Source organism: Taudactylus pleione, unplaced genomic scaffold (genome assembly GCF_031769625.1).
Source record: "Taudactylus pleione unplaced genomic scaffold, aTauple2 ptg000314l, whole genome shotgun sequence".
NCBI classification, from domain to species: Eukaryota; Metazoa; Chordata; class Amphibia; order Anura; family Myobatrachidae; genus Taudactylus; species Taudactylus pleione.
The window spans coordinates 17162062-17181870 of record NW_028284715.1 but is presented as its reverse complement, the minus strand read 5'-3'; positions in this window follow the sequence as shown (position 1 = coordinate 17181870).

Below are 19809 nucleotides of genomic sequence, written 5' to 3'. Positions count from 1 at the left end.
AAGCTAATACTTACCCACAGCCTCTTCGTTCGGGATGCCGGTGGTCGGTATGCCGGACGTCGCTATACCGATGTCTTTGGGATAGCGGTGTCGGCATTATGCCAGGTGTCGGGATTCCAGCATCGGTATATCGATGTCCGGGATCCCGCCTGCCAGGATCCCCTTTCCAGCAGGCCTGGGAGTGTATTGACACGGAAGTTGGAAACCTATTAGCTTGCCATTGTGAAAGTAAAGTAGACCCTTGCAAGCTTTTGTAACATCTCAATTTGCATAAGATGAGCAGCCATTGACCAACTTGCCATTTTTTTCTTCGCCACCATACTTTATGTTATTTTGATAAAAAGCTGACCTTTTTGAATGCCACATATGGTTGTCCATGTTTTCATCCTTAAATATTTACATTACGTTATGTGGTTATAAGCACTACATGGGTTACAGACTCAGAGCTAGGTCGTAATGAGATCATTGGAATATGAGACTGCTGGAGTAAAGGAAAGGAAACTTGATAATATAACATCAGGCTAAACTGTTTTATATTATGTGTAAGATTATTATTGAATATTGTTATGTTAAGGATAACACATAACAGCTTAAACAAAACTCTGAGTAATCTTTCCTGATTTAAGTATCATTGTCTTTAAGAAAACTATATGTACCGTGAATATTTATTACCAGTTATTTATAAAGCGCACACATATTCCGCAGCGCTTTACAGAGAATATTTGACCATTCACATCAGTCCCTGCTACAATGGAGATTACAATCTTACAATATTCCCTACCACATGTACACACGAACATACACTAGGGTGAAGTTTTATCTGCCAATTAACCTGTTAATTGAGCCAATTAACCTGTTAGTATATTTTTGGAGTGTGGGAAAAAACCGGAGCACCCCCACACAAGCACAGGGAGAATATATAAACTCCACACAGTTAGGGCCATGTTGGGAATCAAATCCAAGACCTCGAAATCATAAATGGGGATCCAACCAATCAGCTCCTGTCATTTTTCAAACACATGGCAGTTAGGAGCTGATTGCTGGAGCATCATTTAAGATTAGTAACAAGTGATAACAAGAATACCACTTGATAAATTTGGGCCTCAGTGCTCAGAGCCTCCCCTGTCAGACTGCAGAGTTTCAACTATAAAAATGATTAGAATAATACAAAGAAGATATATATAACTTATAAATATTTTCCTTGTATTATTCTGATCATTTTTATAGGCAAAACTCACCAAAATTGCAGCACTCCTTGGAAATACAGGCAGATATGAGAGATGAGGCAGTAAGAGCTCAGCCTCACCTCTGATAGCTGAGACACTGCCTGGAGCTGGGGGTTGGGCCAGGAAGCAGAAAACAAAAAACAGAGAGAAAAGCTAATGGAGGCATGCCTCACAGTGAGGGGAGCGTACCTTGAGCTCTGATGGACACCACTGATTATCAGTTGACCAGTCCAGGAAGTACTCAGAGAACAGAGCTCAGCAGCAGAACCATGGAGGGAGGAAAATGGAATATGCAGGAAACACAAGAAGAAAAAGGTGAGGAGAGTCCACTGTGGACAACAGGACACTGTCTGGGGGCTAGTAAATCACTGTGTAACAGGATAGGGGTTTTTCCTGCAGACTCCAGTAGCCGGCACCTCTTCCTTATGCAGGGACTGGCACCTTCTGTGTAAGGGGTGGAGGATCTTCGCCACTAAGGGGAGATCTGTGTGTATTTGTGGGGGAAAATTTTTGTGCTAGGGGGGAACTGTGCTAGTGGGAGATCTGTGTGTGGGGAACATCTGTGCTATATATGTGTGGGTAAAACTGGCTCTGATACTAGCCAGTGCCTCCCCAGCCATTGACCTCACCGCACGTCCCTGATCCATGCTGCCCATAAATATATTATTATAATTACTCTGTTGTTTGCATTAGGGTGATTGTGAATAATCTAAATTTAAGCAATCCAAGCCCAGTGAATAACATAAAATGGCACATAGATGTGCTGTAAACTGCTGGAGGTTGAAAAGTATTGTAAATAAAGTTAGGCAGGATTTTTGTACACTGTTGAGGAGGCAAAAGGATGGTTCCCCGGTGTGTGGGTATAAGCCGCCTCTTTGTAAATCAAGCCCTGTGACGTCAACTGTCAAACATGGAGGAGGAAGCATGATGGCCTGACACTATTTTGCTGGATCCCGAATCGGCAACTTGCACATAGTGACTGGCACCATGATCTAAAGGGGGCTACCAAGGCATTTGGCATCACCATAGGGCCCCATAGCAACATTATGAAGGGGCTCTTGTACCAATGCTTTTAGAGTGACACCTCTCCACAGCAGTTGTTAATTATAAGCCCCATATTAGTATGCCCTAGCACATTTTCTGAACCATAGAGTTAGACCCAATTATTTACCAGGCAAACCCAGGAAATTGGTATGCAACTATAGTATATAACCTGGGTCCAGGGCACCACTGGCATCACTAGGGGGTTGCGGGCCGCACTGGGTGACACCATCAGAGGGGGTGATACCATAATAGCAGACATACTCTGCTATTTTGGTGTCACCCCGTCGGACGGTGTCACCGTGAAGCCAGGACATGGAGAGAGGCAGGGGAGAGACTGTGGACTGCCCCCTCCCCGCGAAGCTACGCCTCCTTTCGAGAACACGCGCCTATGGCTAGCAAAATAACTCAGTCCAGCTGCATCGGGTCTCACTCAGGTAAGTGACGCCTCTGCAGTGCCCCCTAGCAGTGGCACCCCCTGCACATACTATAGCTACATGCATCGTCTCTGGTCTACATTTTTTTAGAAGAGTGCACTGATTAATCGCTCCGATAATCAAAAGACATTATTTTGGCTTTGTTTTCCTATAATTATTTAACAGATAGCATGGGAATTGAACAGCAAATTGTTTTTCTCGGCTTATTAGAATTCACAGACACATAAAATATCCTCAACATAATACAACACTGGCACAAATGGCCACATTTTCTTAAACAAAACAGGATTTTGTGTATTGGCCCTTCAAATTTTTTAAATGCTGTAGAAAAAAAAGTTAAAACAAATATACTTATGAGGACATTCAGGCTTATTATAAGTATAAAACATATAGCGGATGATCTGCAGAGTACTATATGGAAAGATCAATGAAAATGCCCCACAGAAAAATAAATAAATAATAACCCCACCCTTGGGAATATTACTGCCTTGGAAATAACTTGGTTAAATTTTTATAACATGTGTGGCAAGATCAGGGTAAACAGATGCACTTTCACACAGCAGCCAATTAGTAGCACACTAGTCCAGGGTCTTGGTACTAGTAACCGCAGTTAGTTTTATTTGCAGCCTAAAGATAAATAAAACATAAAAGAAAAGCCTTGCCAGTCCGGCTCTAACTAAACTAAATTATTTCCTCTCTCAGAGTGGAGGGACCTAATGTCCCTCTCACAAAACAAGAGTATTAGCACAGTACTTACAGCCTGTAATCACAGTGTATCTCAACAGAACTGTTGCCTGTTCCCCAGGCAGTGAGAGACTGAGGGTAGCAATTGACACACTTTATATCAGCCTCTCACAGGTGCTCTGACAATCAGCTTCTGCCCACCAGACATAAGCCAAGAAACTAGGGCGCACATAGCTCCCATTTATAAATAATCATCTTGCACCCTGAAGGGGAAAAAAATCAACTGAGGGCCTGATTCAGCAAGGAACGCATGGATGCAGACACACGCAAACGGTCGATAGTTTTGCTATGCCTATGCGTATGGTCAGTGTGATGGAGTATGTGTACGCAGGGAGTCCGCAGCCCCAGGGACAAATGATTGACAGGAAGTGCCGTTTGTGGGTGGTGACGGGGGAGTGGTCGGGCAAACGCAGGCATGCCTATGCATTTGCACGGCATTTCAGGGGCGTGCATAATTAAGCCCTTGCTGCGGATGCAACCTGAGGTCAAGTTGCACACAGGAAGTCTCGCTATGTTTGCGGGAGGGTCAGGTCAACCACTATTGTGCGTATGGGTCCGATGGTTCTCGATGTTACCGATGTTTCCGCTGTCTTGCCGGGTATAGAGGACGCAGGTGAAGGGAAGTGGGTGGTATTATGTAGTGCTGGGCGTCTGCTTATTCTTCTGTGATTGCCGTGCATACGCATTCAATAGCACATTCTCACAGCGGGCAGGGGCATGCGTCTGCATCCGTGCGTCCCTTGCCGAATCAGGCCCTGAGTCTTGTAGGGGAAAAACAAAATTAAAGTGCACTCCTTATAGAATTGCACACAAAGCATAATTACCTGGTATAGCACTGCACACAAAGCATACTTACATGGTATAGCATTGGTCACAAAGCATAATTACCTGGTATAGCATTGGTCACAAAGCATACTTACCTGGTATAGCATTGGTCACAAAGCATAATTACCTGGTATAGCATTGGTCACAAAGCATACTTACCTGGTATAGCACTGCACACAAAGCATACTTACATGGTATAGCATTGGTCACAAAGCATACTTACCTGGTATAGCACTGCACACAAAGCATACTTACATGGTATAGCATTGGTCACAAAGCATAATTACCTGGTATAACACTGCACACAAAGCATAATTACCTGATATAGCATTGCACACAAAGCATAATTACCTGATATAGCATTGGTCACAAAGCATAAGTACCTGGTATAGCATTGGTCACAAAGCATAGTTACCTGGTATAACACTGCACACAAAGCATAATTACCTGGTATAGCATTGGTCACAAAGCATAAGTACCTGGTATAGCATTGGTCACAAAGCATAGTTACCTGGTATAACACTGCACACAAAGCATAATTACCTAGTACAGCTTTGGTCACAAAGAGGTTAGCAGTTAGATAAGATAATGGGATATTTCATATATATTATATTGTATTAACAGTAGTTTTGAACACCTGAAAAGGAGCATCATGAATTACCATTTATAATGTTCCAAAGGGTCATTTTTAAAAAAAACAAACAAACATGAACATAAATTGCCAGTTTTACAATGGAGTATTCTAGAAGTATAACAAACTCATTATATTTTTACAGCCTAGCTTGTGATCCTATTAATTTCCATTTTCTAACTCTGTTTAACTTGCCCTGTAAATGCCTTTGCCTCTAAGTACATTTTATTAGCGGTCACACAAAACTCATCATCCCAACCTTAGAGTGTGTTTGGACAATTTTGCGAGACATACTTAATTACCGTGCAGTGATACCTATTTTATACATGTTTTACTGTTCCCAGGAAGGCCATTATTCTACATCTTAAATGCTGGATATTGCATAAAATCAGAGTACAATTAAGGTTACTTCCCATGAGGTGTAGAATTTGCCTGTCTGAAATATAAAGCAATCAGATGATGGAAGTAGAACCTTTTTATACTGTGATATCAACGTTAAGATGGTATTACATTTATTTTGTTAAGAATGCCAGAAAAAGTATTATAATTGTTTACTTCTTCCTGGCCACTAGATGTCATCCTGTTCATGCACGTATATATTAATGGATCACAGCAAGCTGTCATTGGAGTCATGCAATTGGTATTATAACACTAAAACATATCTATATCACCATCTAAAATGTACTTATTTCATAGCACATATGTTTTTGATGCCTTTAATCTGAAGCATCTGTGCTGCAGTATCACCACTGAAGCAAATCATGGTATAATAGCGGTGTTAGTGCACAATTGTACATACAAATCAAGGACTTACAGATATCCTCCTGGCATGTTGACAGCATGACATTGGACAGGCACATGGAATTCAGTTAGCTCCATGCTGGCATGAATCAGCCACAGTATGCTCAATTGCATGTCTCTAAATGTAGCCTCATAGCAATACAATTTTAATACAATTTGCTACAGACCATTGCTTTAGAGGCGTGCTCAATTATAAACATCTTGCGTAACACAAGTTAAAAGTAAACAACCAATAGCATGTACATAGCTGCTTGCATTTAGAAAAATAGCCTATTTTGTTCATGTCCTACTCTACCCTTTGTACTAATTTATAGATTAACAGTTTACAAACACGTATGGATATATGCAGAACAGGTACCTGTTTAAGCTATCTCTTTGCAGTACAGCTTGTATATAATTTGTGCAGTGGCTTAAGTTTCTGAAACCAGTAACGGTTCTAAAATAAATTTATGTTGACCTTCTATAAAGAGTTGTAGCAAAGCATTCTTTTATTTTCCTTTTTTTTTCACTTGTTGCTAGATAACACAAGTGTTTCCATTATCTGACATATAAAAGAAACACACATGATAATTATCATTAGTAGCCTTTATTTATAATGTGCCAGCATATAGCATTGTGCTTTACAATTGGAAACATACCAGTAATAAAATTAGACTAGGTATGAACAGACAGAGGGCCCTGCTAGCCAGCTTACAATCTATAGGCAAATATTGTGACAAGAATCACATAGACCGGAATAAATCCAACAGAAGTTTATTTTACCACCACAGTCAAATATATGGGTCAGTGCAGTGTTCACAGACAAGATGTTACAGCAGGTACACAGAATCTTCCATACAGCAACACAGTTCTTTTAGTACAGGATCTCTAACACTAGTCACCCCGGGCCTCGAATCTGGACAACTAATTCACCATCAGGATCATTGTGGATTTGCACTGGCACGACTTTAAAGATGGATAACAGGTGCTGCTAGTTAGCCTTGCTTATGGCTTAAAAGTGATCTCAGGAAAACCTGGACTGGATCTCATTACCATGCTGTTTATTGCTCCATCTCTGCACAAACCTGCTGCTCCACATTAACTTCATGTGAAAGCATGCTGTCCCTGTCACTATATATATATATATATATATATATATATATATAAGACGAAGATCAGAGATACACCTTCTATATTGGTCCAGCCATATTTCAGGAGTATTTTGTCTTTATGTGGTAAATAATTCAGTCACAGATGCATGTTTTGTGTAAACTGTGTACAAGGGAGGTAATTGGGTAGAATAATTTATCAAGGTAATGTAGGTGGTTCTGGAATTTGATAAGATGCCTGAACAAGTGAATTTTCAGGGAAAGCTTGAAGGTTTGGAGACTAGGGGAAAGTCTTACTGTGCGAGGGAGGGCATTCCACAGAGTGGGTGCACCTCAAAAAAGTTCTGCAGCTGAGAATGGAAACAGGTAATGAGTGCGGATGAGAGACACAAATCTTGTGCAAAGCGGAGGGATCTAACAGAGATATATTTTGTGATAAATTAAGAGATTATTTATTTATCTATTCATTACTAGTTTTTTATATGGTGTGCGCACATATATTCTGCAGTGAAAAATCACATAGCAAATCAGCAACAAGTGGATCAGCCCCCTAAGTGCTTATAGTGAGAATTCAACTGGCATTCAGAGCTAGGTGATTTCTTTGTGGACCTGCTCTGAAATTACTTTGCTCTGCATACTTTTAACTGCCCACTTGATGTTACTGTGTACCAATAGTATGCTATTATATGGACTCCTGGGCATCTGACCATTGTATATCTGGACTTATCAACCAATGCGAAATTCATTTTGAATGCTTGCCACAAAATTTCCGCACACTGAGAGGTCTAGAATTGCTTACATTATCTCTTTATTTAATGGTACTGCACTGGATTGAGTGTCGCCCCTATGGGAGAGGGCAGATCCACTAGTGTCCAACTACAACAAATTTAGTAATGCTTTCAAATGTATATTCAATGAGCCTGGAAGATCAATATTGGCTTCTTTTGATCTCCTACAACTTCAAAAGGTTTCTCGTTCTGTGTGCCAATACTTAGTATTATTCCAGACAACTGCGGCCGAAGTACAATGGAATGATACAACCCTCAGGGCAGCCCTCTTGCATGGTCTGTTCAAAAGAATGAAGAACGAACTAGCTTCTATGAACCTCCCTGAGACTCTGGATGATCTAATTTCTTTATGTATCAAAATTGACCTGCAGCATTGAGAAAGACAAGTGTCACGGCCAGGGTTTCTCGACATGGTGGTCACCGGGTATTACCTGTGAGGTCATTGTGGCGAGGGGTCTCTAGCAGCAGTGCTGGTGTTTGGCAAGGGGCATTGACTGCGCGTGGTTCTGTGCGAGCACATTGTCACTTAGGCCTGGTGGTGTTTCTGTTCCATTTAGCATGGGTGCCGCCATCTTGCCTCAGGTCATGATTTGAGCTGTCCAATCCTGGTGGGTCATGTGCTCTTTCCAGCCAGTCACAGCGCGGCATCTGGTATTTAGGAAGGTCCAGAGCCTTCATTCATTGTCAGTGCAACGTGTTTCTCAGCTGCAGCTGAGAGAGTACCTGTGCCTCACCTGTCTGCCTGGAAGTGCTACTAGCCTGTTACCTTGCCTGCTAGAAACCTGCTGGACTCACCATGCACCCTCCATTTACCTTTCTCCTGCCTGAGTACCTGAACCTGCTGTTTCCCTGCACCTTGCCTTACACTCTAACTCCCAGCTGGACTTCATTCCCTCTGCCTGCACTTTGTTACAGCTCAGCAAACCTGCATACTAGACATTTCCTGCCTGTCACTATCTGGACATTCTCCCATTTGCTTCACCACAGTTATCAAGTGCACTTTAGTGCTAAACCTGGACTTTTTCTTTTGCCATTCCCATGTCTGCTAAATCACTTATTAAAAATCCCACCTTTTTATTTAAATCTGCTTCTGTGTCTGCACCTGTCACCACCCCGGGTCCACAACAAACCCAGACCTTCACAACAAGCCAGTCGAGGATGTGAAGTTCATACAGCTGGCCTTCCACCCCATCTCCTTTCCATTCTGATGAGCCCATGCAGGTCAATAAATCCTGGTTGACTCCTGCTGAACAGAATCGTCGGGTTTGCGCAATCAACTCTGCCTCTACTGTGCTGGACCTGGTCACTTCCTAAAAACCTGTTCCCTGCTGCCGGGAAATGAGAAACCTTAACCATTGATGTAGCAGTACGGTTAAGGGTGGTGTCCAAATCTTCTCATTTAATCGACCCTCTTTTTCCGGTCTCACTCTCAGTGGATTCTCATTCTAAGAACCTTTTTTTGCATTAATCGATTAAGGAGCTGCCGGGAACTTAATTTCTGAGTCCATCGTCCATGAATTACAAATTCCTCTCGTACCTCTTCAGTATAATTTAGTTTTGTCCGGTGGTGGTGGGAATACTCTTCAAGCAGGAATCATATCTTCCAAATCTGTACCTCTAGTTCTCCGCATTGGCACCCTTCATCAAGAAGTTATTGAGTTCTTTGTGTTACCCAGCAATACTCATGATTTGGTTCTAGATCTGCCATGGTTGAAGATCCATAACCCAACCTTGGACTGGACCAACATGCATGTGCTGGCTTGGGGAGATAATTGTTGAAACAAGTGTCTTCCAAAAATTCTGGTGGTACGGACCATTCCAAACTGTATCCCAGAGCTGAAACCCTCATATGACTTTAATCTTGTTCTTTTACCGGAACCATACCGTGAATTCACAGATGTCTTCTGTGAACAGGCAGCAGATAAATTACCACCCCATCGCAAGTGGGACTGTGGTATTGATCTTATTCCTGGGAAGACGCCACCTCATGGCCGTATTTATCCTCTTTCAGTACCTGGAAATGGCTGCGATGTCGAATTACATTTATGAAAACTTAGCCAAGGGCTTCATACGACCATCTTCTTCTCCTGCGCGGGCCAGTTTTTTCTTCGTCGAGAAGAAAGATGGGGTCTCAGACCCTGCATAGACTACAGAGGCCTCAACGACATCACTGTAAAAAAGTGGTACTCTCTTCCCCTCATTTCAGAGTTGTTTGACAAGGTGCGAGGAGCCACTGTCTTCACTAAGCTGGACCTTCGGGGTGCATACAACCTCATTCGAATACATGAAGGAGATTAGTGGAAGACTGCCTTCAACACCAGGGATGGGCATTATGAGTACTTGGTAATGCCCTTTGGATTGAGCAATGCCCCGACCGTCTTCCAGGGGTATGTCAATGAAATTTTTTGAGACATGCTTTAAATCTTTGTTGTTGCATACCTAGACGACATTCTAATCTTTTCGAAAGATCTCAAGTCTCATCCCTACATGTCAAAGAAGTTCTTTTACAGTTCATAAAATATCAATTATATGGAAAAATCTCTAAATGCATCTTTGAGAAAACCTCTGTACCTTTCCTGGGGCACATTATTTCAGGAGAATCTTTGCAGATGGATTCTGAGAAATTAAACACCATCAGAGAATGGCCGCAGCCAAGTTCTTTGAAGGGAATCCAACGATTTTTGGGTTTTTCTAATTATTATAGAAGATTCATCCACAATTTCTCAACCATAGTCATCCCCATTACTGCTCTGACCAAGAAGGGTGCGAACCCTGCCCTTTGGCCTCCTCCTGCGGTGTTAGCCTTCCAAACTCTCAAGGAAGCTTTTGTGTCTGCTCCTATCCTCAATCAACCAGATGTAGAAAGTAGAGGTGGATGCATCTTCTGTCAGAGTAGGGCAATTTTATCTCAAGTAGCCGCAGACGGCCAGAATCATCCTTGTGGATTCTTCTCCCGTAAGTTCTCTCCTGTGGAGAGACACTACACTATTGGAGACCAGGAGCTTTTGGAAATAAAGCTGGCTTTGGAGGAGTGGAGGCATCTTCTAGAAGGTGCTAAGTTTCCAGTTACTATAATTTCAGACCACAAAAATCTTCTGTATTTAAAAACTGCATTAAGACTCAATCACAGACAAGCAAGATGGTCCCTATTTTTCTACTGCTTTGACTTTAAAGTTGTATTTCATCCTGGCAACCTTAACAGAAAGACGGATGCTCTTTCAAGATCATTTGTATCTATTGAGGGTAATGAAGATTGCTCCGAATCCCAGACCATACTTCTGTCACAAGCCGCCGCACTGCGAATCTTGTGCGAGGTGAACACTGGGCAAGTGTTTGCTGAATCTCCACCTACCTCCTGTCCATAATTCTGTAGATCAGTCCTGATTGGCTCCTACGTCTATATCCCGCTGGCTCTTACGCTACTCCGATGCCGGTGATAGATTTCTCGTGTTTCCGGTTATGGCTTTTTCTCTTGTCTCCAGTTGAGCTCCAGTTTTCCTGCCTTCTATATTGTTGTTCTGCCGTTTGTGTCATCCAGGAGGCACGGTCTGCATATCTGTTCCTTGCCATTCGTATCATCCAGGTGGCACGGATAATACTCTCTGTACAGCGTCAGCTGCTTGTGTCAACCCGGTGGCACTGGCCACTCTACAGCGTCAGCTGCTTGTGTCAACTCAGCAGTACAGGCTGCACTACAGCGCCAGCTGCTTGTGTCAACTTGTCGGCACAGGCTGCACTACAGCGTGTGCTGCTTGTGTCAACCCGGTGGCACAGGCTGCACTACAGCATCAGCAGCTTGTGTCAACCCGGCGGCACAGGTCGCACTCCAGAGACTTTTGTGGACAGTCCTGCACATCTAACACCAGTGAATTTGTTATAGCTATACCTTGCTAAGTTATTCCAGCCCACAAGGTTGCTACACAGCCCAACGGCTGCTACTCAGCCAAAGGCCACATCTAGCCAAGTTATACCAGTGCTCAAGGCTGCTGCACAGGCCAAAGGCCGCTTCATAATCTACGGCCTTCCAGCCCATCCAGGCAAGTTTCTACCAGCTCACAAAGCTGTTGCATGGCCAAATCCAGTCAAGAGTTCCAGCCCTCAAGGCTGTTGCAGGACTTTTACTCAAAAGAGTCATACGCATCCTAACATTATCACCGGCCAAACTAATTTTTCTTTGAGTAAAGTTGATCCTTCTCAAATCCTAGCTGCCCAGATACAGGTTCTTACACAGAAAGTTCAAGAACTTTCCATCCGGGTTGAAGAATCCTGGGGTGCCTCTGCTCCCACTGTTGTGGAACCTAAATTAAATCTGCCATATCGGTTCTCAGGTAACGGCAAGAATTTTTTAAGTTTCAAAGAGAGCTGCAAACTCTACTTCCGGCTTCAACCCAGGTCCTCAGGTTCTGATGTCCAACTAGTGGAGATAGTTATCTCTTTGTTATAGGGTGACCCGCAAACATGGGTCTTTGGTCTTCCTTCAACTAGCCCTGCACTGTTGATGGTTGAGGCATTCTTTGCCACATTGGGTCTCCTGTATGATGACCCGGACAAGGCGGCCATGGCAGAGGCTAGCCTCAGATCTCTGAAGCAGGAAAATAAAGCCGCTGAGGACTACTGCACGGAGTTCTGGAGATGGGCGGTTGATTCCGACTGGAACAACACAGCCTTGCGAATCCAGTTTCGTTGCAGACTATCTGAGGAGATTGAGGATATCTTAGTCCAGTATCCTGCCCCACATTCTCTGGATGACCTCATGAACCTGGTTATTCGCGTCGACCGGCGGCTCCATGAACACTGATTAGACAAGAAATTGCCTTCCCAGCCTCTGCGATCTCCGTTATGGTTAGCTCCGCCCGAATCAGAGGAACCAATGCAACTGGGAGCATTTTGTCTTCCGTCTGAAGAGAAACGGAGGAGACATTCTAGTCTGTGCATATACTGCAGTGGTAAAGGTCATATAGCTAAGCTTTGCTCACTGAAGTTGGGAAAAGGCAATGTCTAGATGAGCTAGGGGAGGTACATCTAGGCCTTGCATCCATCTCCCCGGAAAATTCTGTCCTTATTACCGCAGTCATCTCTCTTTCCAACGATCAAGTCTCTGTTCCTGCATTATTTGATAGCGGAGCTGCAGCAAATTTCATGGATATTACCTTTTTCAAGACCTTGGGTCTGGAACTTGAGCCCTTATCCACATCTGTGTTGGTTATTGGTCTGGATGGGTAAAAATTCTCCAAGTTTCGAGTCATCTTCCATACCCCTTCATTACAATTTGTTGTTGGAGCTCTGCATCAGGAGGAATTATCATTCTTATTTCTTCAGTGTCCACTGGCCCCAGTCATTCTGGGTTTACCCTGGCTGAAAAGACACTACCCCGTAATCCAGTGGCAAACTGGATGAAACTCTTGAGTGGGGGCCGACCTGCTTTTCTGGATGCTTATCCTCTCCTGTTCGTCTTGCTGCCACCGTCTCAGCTGAGTCCTCCTCTATTCCTACTGCTTACCCTGACCTGGGCAAAGTTTTTTCTAAAAAATGATGTTCTGCCGCCTCATCGTCCTTTCGACTGCACCATCGATTTATTACCTGGTGCTAGGCTTTCTAAATGCAGATTATATGCAATATCTATTCCGAAAGACCAAGCCATGCAGGAATATATTCAAAAGGCTCTGGATAAAGGATTCATTCGTCCTACTAAATCCCCAGTGGGAGCAGGGTTTTTCTTTGTTGAGAAGAAGGATGGATCCCTCCGACCCTGCATTGACTTCCGTGGACAGAATAAAATCACAGTCAAGAATGCCTATCCCTTGCCATTCATCTCCGTCCTCTTTAACAAACTGCGGGACGCCTCCATCTTCTCTAAGATTGATCTTAGAGGTGCATACAACCTCATAAACTCATCCGCATTAGAGAAAGAGACGAGCGGAAGACGGCATTTAACACTCATTCAGGACACTTTGAATATCTTGTCATGCTGTTTGGCCTCTCCAATGCCCCAGCCATTTTCAAGATTTAATTAATGAGGTGTTAAGGGATTTCTTGGGAGTCTTTGCAATGGTCTATCTAGATGACATCCTCATCTATTCAAAGTCCATGGATGAACATCGTAGACATGTGAGGCAGGTCTTACAAAGACTACTGAGGAACAACTTGTATGTCAAATTAGAGAAATGCAAGTTTGATGTAAAGGAGGTATCATTCCTGGGTTACATTATCTCCTCGCAAGATTTCTCCCAGCAAGGTGAAGGCTATCCTGGATTGGAAACAACTCGCTACGCTGAATGCCATCCAGCGGTTCCTGGGTTTTGCAAATTATTATCACAGATTTGTGAAGTCCTTCTCCTTTATAGTCTCACCCATTGTTGAACTTACCAAGAAAGAAGCCAAGGTTGCTAATTGGTCACCTGGGGCCATTTAAGCATTTAACACACTTACGGCGGCTTTTGTATCTGCTCCTGTCCTCCGGCATCCCAATCCAGAGTTCCCATTTATTGTTGAGGTGGATGCATCTGAAATCGGAGTGGGCGCTAACCTTTCACAGAAGGACATTAGAGATGGTAAGCTTCATCCATGTGCCTTAATTTCCAGGAAATTTGACTTGGCAGAGAGGAATTATGAAGTCGGTAACCGGGAACTTTTGCCCATTAAGTGGGCCTTTGAGGATTGGAGGCATTGGTTAGAGGGGGCTAACCTTGTAGTGACGGTGCTCACAGACCACAAGAATCTGGCCTACATTGAGATGGTGAAGAGATTGAATGCGAGGCAGGCTAGTTGGGCCCTATTCTTCATCTGGTTCAATTATGTCATCTCATTTTGACTGGGGTTTAAGAATATTAGGGCAAATGCTCTTTCCCAAAGTTTCTCTATCAGTCTTCCTCCAAGAGCCTCTGAAGAGACCATCATTCCAACCTCTAGGATCCACTTTACCATTACCAGGACTCTGGAGGATTCTGTCGAGGCTTGTCACACCGAAGCCCCTCTTGGGAAACCATCAGGTGTGCTCTTCATCCCTGAGAGATTGAGCAAGGATGTGTTGAAGGACTTCCATTGTACCAAGGTGGTGGGTCATCTGGGAATCGCTAGAACCTTAGAACTTCTGTCTCGTTCTGTCAGGTGGCAGTCCATGTCTCGAAAAACTTGTGCATTTGTTCTGGCATGCGATATCTGTTCTACGAATAAGACCCTCCAAACCACTCCTCAAGGTCTCCTGTGTCTTCTGCCCACACCTGATAAGCCATCGATCCATATTGCTATGGACTTTGTTGTAGATCTTCCAGTTTCTTCCCGGTGTTCTGTCATCTGGACCATTGTGGACCGGTTTTCAAAGATGGTACATTTGGTTCCTCTTGCCAAATTAGCATATGCTAAAGATTTGTCTACACTATTTCTGCAACATGTCTTCAGGATTCATGGACTTCCCATGAATATTGTCTCGGATTGTGGAACACAATTCGTGGCCCGTTTTTGGAGATGTTTCTATGTAGAGCTGGGCATCAATGTGAGATTATCCTCGGGCTACCATCCACAGGCCAACGGCCCGATGGAGCGGGCCAATCAGTCCTTGGAACAATACCTCTGTTGTTTCATCTCTAGTGCCAGGACAATTGGGTTCCACTTCTGCTCTTTGTGGAATTCACATATAATAATTCTTGCCATTCTGCTTATTCCGTTTCTCCTTTCTATAGCAACTCTGGGGCGCATCCTAGGAGTAATTTGTTTGAATCCCCTACTATCAGTACCTCATCTTCCTCATCCGTTTCTAGGCTATGGGTGTCTGGAGGAAGGTGCATCATGCTCTCCATCATGCATCTGGGCGGTCCAAGGTGTGGGCTGACAAGCATCGCAGGCCCTATAATTTCAGAGTTGGAAACCTAGTGTGGCTGTCCTCCAGAAATATTAATCTGCGCCTGAGGTCACAAAAGTTGGGGTCTAAATTCATCTGCACATTTCGCAACATTGCCCAGGTTAATCCTGTAGCCTTTCGGCTGAAATTACCAAGGACTCTTAGGATCAACAGTACTTTGCATTGTTAGCTCCTGAAGCTGGTGTTCCTTTCTTCCAGGCCTCCACCAGTACTCATCCAGGGGTGCCAGAAGTTTGTTGTGGAGAAGATCCTGGACTCCAGAATATCTTGTGGGTGCTTGTGTCAACCCGGTGACACTGGCCGCACTACATTGTCAGTTGCTTGTGTCAACCCGGCGGCACAGGCTGCACTAAGCATCAGCTGCTTGTGTCAACTCAGCGGCTCAGGCTGCACTACAGTGCCAGCTGCTTGTGTCAACCTGGCGGCACAGGTCGCAAGCAAGAGACTTTTGTGCACAGTCCTGCGCATACGAGTGACTTTGTTATAGATATACCGGACTACAGCTGCATCTTGCTAAGTTATTCCAGCCCTCAAGGTTGCTACACAGTCCAAAGGCTGCTACTCAATCCAAAGGCTGCTACTCAGCCAAAGGCTGCATCTAGCCAAGTTATACCAACCCTCAAGGCTGCTGCATGGCCCAAAGGCCGCTTCATAATCTACGGCTTTCCGGCCTACCTAGCCAAGTTTCTTCCAGCTCACAAAGCTGTTGCACGGCCGCATCCAGCCAAGAGTTCCAGCCCTTAAAGCTGTTGCAGGACTTTTAGTCAAAAGAGTCATACGCATCCTAACAATTTCTTCCTATGGTGTTTGCTCAAACCCAAATAGACACTCCACCTCCGGGCAAAATTTTTGTGGTTCCTGATCTCCAAAAACAACTTCTTATGTGGGCTCATACTTCTTTGTTTTGTAGGCACTCTGAAGTCTTGAAAACTCTAACATTTTTACAGCGTGCATACTGGTGGTCAACAATGACTAAAGATGTCAAGGAATTCAATGCTTCATGTGTCAGATGTGCCCAGCACAAAACTCCTCATATGAAAATGCTGGGGCTTCTTCAACCTCTTCCTATTGCTACTAGACCATGGTCCCATGTCTCCATGGATTTTTTCACTGGTCTGCTTCTCTCCCAGGGTTACAACACTATTTCGGTGGTCGCGGACCGTTTTTCCAAAATCTCTCATTTTGTTCCATTACAAGGTTTGTCTTCCACACCTCAAATAGCCAAGATTTTTATTCGGGAGATTTTTCGTCTGCACGGTCTATCATCTGAAATTGTGTCCGATAGAGGGGTGCAGTTTGTGGCAAAATTTTAGCATACATTGTGTTTCTCCTGTGGAATCAAGCTGGAATACTCCTCGCCATATCACCCTCAGACCAATGTGTAAACTGATCGGGTGAATCAAGAGCTGGAAACCTTCATAAGGTTGTTCATATCCTCTTCCCAGGATGATTGGCTACCATGAGCAAAACTTGCTCACAACTTCCGATACCATACTTCTACTAATTCTACACCCTTCTTCACAGTGTTCGGTAGACAGCCCAAGGTACTGGAATTTCAAGGTCTGCCTCCATAAGAAGTTCCAGCCGTTATGAAGCTTCTTGAATCATATTTGGGAATTTGGAAGGAAGTCCATTCTTCTTTAAAAAGAACCTCTTGCCAGAATTTGCTGACCAAAAGCGAATGGCTGTTCCTTTGTTGAAACCCGGTGACAAGGTCTGGTTATCCACAAAAAACATACCTGTCCCACATAATTTACACCTCCACATACCTGTCCCACATCATTACACCTCCACATATGGTACCTCTCCCACATCATATACACATCCGTCATAACCCATTATTGAGATTTTTAGAAAAATTCACCTAAAAACTTGGCCCTCGTTTATCAATGAGTTTTATCACTCACAACAAGTGATAAAACTCATTGCGTATGATAATGGTGCGCCAGCCAATCAGCTCCCAACTGTCATCTGTTTGAAAAATGACAGTTGAGAGCTGATTGGCTGGAGCACCATTTATCATATGCAACTAGTTTTATCACTCGTGAGCAGGGGCTGGCTGGCAACTTTTAGCCTGGGGGGCAAATGCATGTAGGCAGCCGTGGCAGAGGAGTAGCGTGTAGCCAGGGTGCCCGAAGAATGTGCGTGCTACGGCGCCGCCCCCCTCGAGTGTTTCAGGGAGGAGGCGGGTCCATATGGGATTAATGTAAGGTAAAAATAAAGATTAGGGGCAGCCCCCTGTCGTAGTGCCCATATGCAGTGCCCCCGTGTGCCACAGGAGAGAACACCCTTATGCAGGCCTCCAGTAGTGCCCCCAGTAGTGATCCCCCCCTATGCAGTGCCCCTTGTGCCCCCAGTAGTAAGCCCCTTATATAGTGCCCCTAATAGTGGTCCCCCCTGTGCAGTGCCCCTTGTGCCCCCAGTAGTAAGCCCCTTATATAGTGCCCCCAATAGTGGTACCCCCCATGCAGTGCCCCCAGTAGCAGTCCACCCCCCATTCAGTGCCCCCAATAGTGGTAACCCTTATGCAATGCCCCTTAAATAGTGGCCCCAGTTGTAGTCTTCCCCCTATGCAGTACCCCCAGTATTGCCCTTTATATAGAGCCCCCAGCAGTGGTCCCTCGATGCAGTGCCCCTAGTTGTAGTCCCCTCCCCCCTATGCAGTGCCTCTAGTAGAAGTCCCCTTCCCTTGTAGTGCCCCTAGTAGTAGCCCCCCCTTGTAGTGCCCCCAGTAGTAGTAGTACCCCCTTGTAGTGCCCCCAGTAGTAGTAGTCCCCCCCTTTGTAGTGCCCCCAGTAGTAGTAGTCCCCCCCTTTGTAGTGCCCCCAGTAGTAGTAGTCTCCCCCTTTGTAGTTCCCCCAGTAGTAGTAGTCCCCCCCTTGTAGTGCCCCCAGTAGTAGTAGTCCCCCCCCCTTGTAGTGCCCCAGCAGTAATCCACCCCCTGGTAGTGCCCCCATAGTAATCCCCCCTGGTAGTGCCCCCATAGTAATCCCCCCCTGGTAGTGCTCCCATAGTAATCCCCCCCTGGTAGTGCCCCCAGTAGCCCCCCCCCCAGTAGAGAGAGACTTAATATAAAAAACATTTACCTGAAACTCCCGCTTCTGGTCCCGACGCTTCTACCGGCTCCTCCGGCCGCTTTGCATTATAGGAGAGACGTCGTCATGACGACGTCTCTCCCATTACCCACTGTGGGAGCCGGAAGATGGCTCCCGCAGTGGGAGCAGCAGCAGCCGATGAGAGTCTGACAGACTCTCAGCGGCTGCTGATTACAGCAAACACACAGCTGCCGGCTCTGGCGGCTGTGTGTTTGTGCTGTGTAGTGCTGACCGAACTCCGTCCGGTCAGCGCTACACACGCGGTGCAGTCTGTGTCACAGTGACACAGACTGCCCGTGACCCGCATGACGCTGCGGCCCGGGGGGCACATGGCACCCTGCCCCCCGGCCCAGCCTGCCACTGCTCGTGAGTGATAAAACTCATTGATAAATGAGGCCCTATACTATTTAAACCCTTCCATGTGCATAATTATTCATTAGGTGGGTTGTACCAGTGGTGTGCGAACATTTTTACTTTAAAAAAAAAAAAAATCCTACCTTTTCACCTGCTCAGGGGGTGCGCACAATAAAAAATTAATTTTCTCTAAAAAATCAATGCGAGTTTGGAAGTAAATGGCAAATCTAATTCGCTGTGCAAGTTTGCTGCGAGAACAACTCACAGGACTCAACCCGCACCTATAATGGGTTTTGAGTACAACTCTGATGGTGGCAGATGGGTGCATGCGCTGGATCTGCACTGCGCGGGTGCTGATCAGTGTCTGCTCGCTCGCTTGCAGTGCCCAGACACCGCAGCTTGATTAACAGGCTGTGGTCATTTGGGGTCAGAGAGAGGGCGGCGTCAGGCAGTGTCCCCAGAAAAAGGCGGCGTGTCTGCCCCATTTTCTGAGCGTGCTGCATGAAAACACCTGAAGGTTACTTAGATGACCGATGATCATGCACAGTAATCTCGAGGATGGAGCAGCATGGCTGATGCATATAGCTGTATCATCATCTATCAAACAAAACGGCATTTTTCTGCAGAGCTTTGGCTGATTGCAGTATAATAAAAAGACCTTCTGAGCTAAGCCTGATTCTAGCTCTATCTGTAAAGGTAGCAACCATAGGCTTGCACAGAAGTCAGCACAGGGGTTGCTGCCTCAGCACTTCCCCCTCCGCCGGGACATGGACTTCCCCGCCCCCCCCTTCCATGGAACAGGTGCAGCCAGGCGAGTAGTCTATGTCCCGGTGGGAGGGGGGACGGGGTAGTCCATAACTCGGCAGAGGGGGAAGTGCAGAGGTGGCACCTCCCGTGCCAGCTTCTGCGCACGTCTGTGGA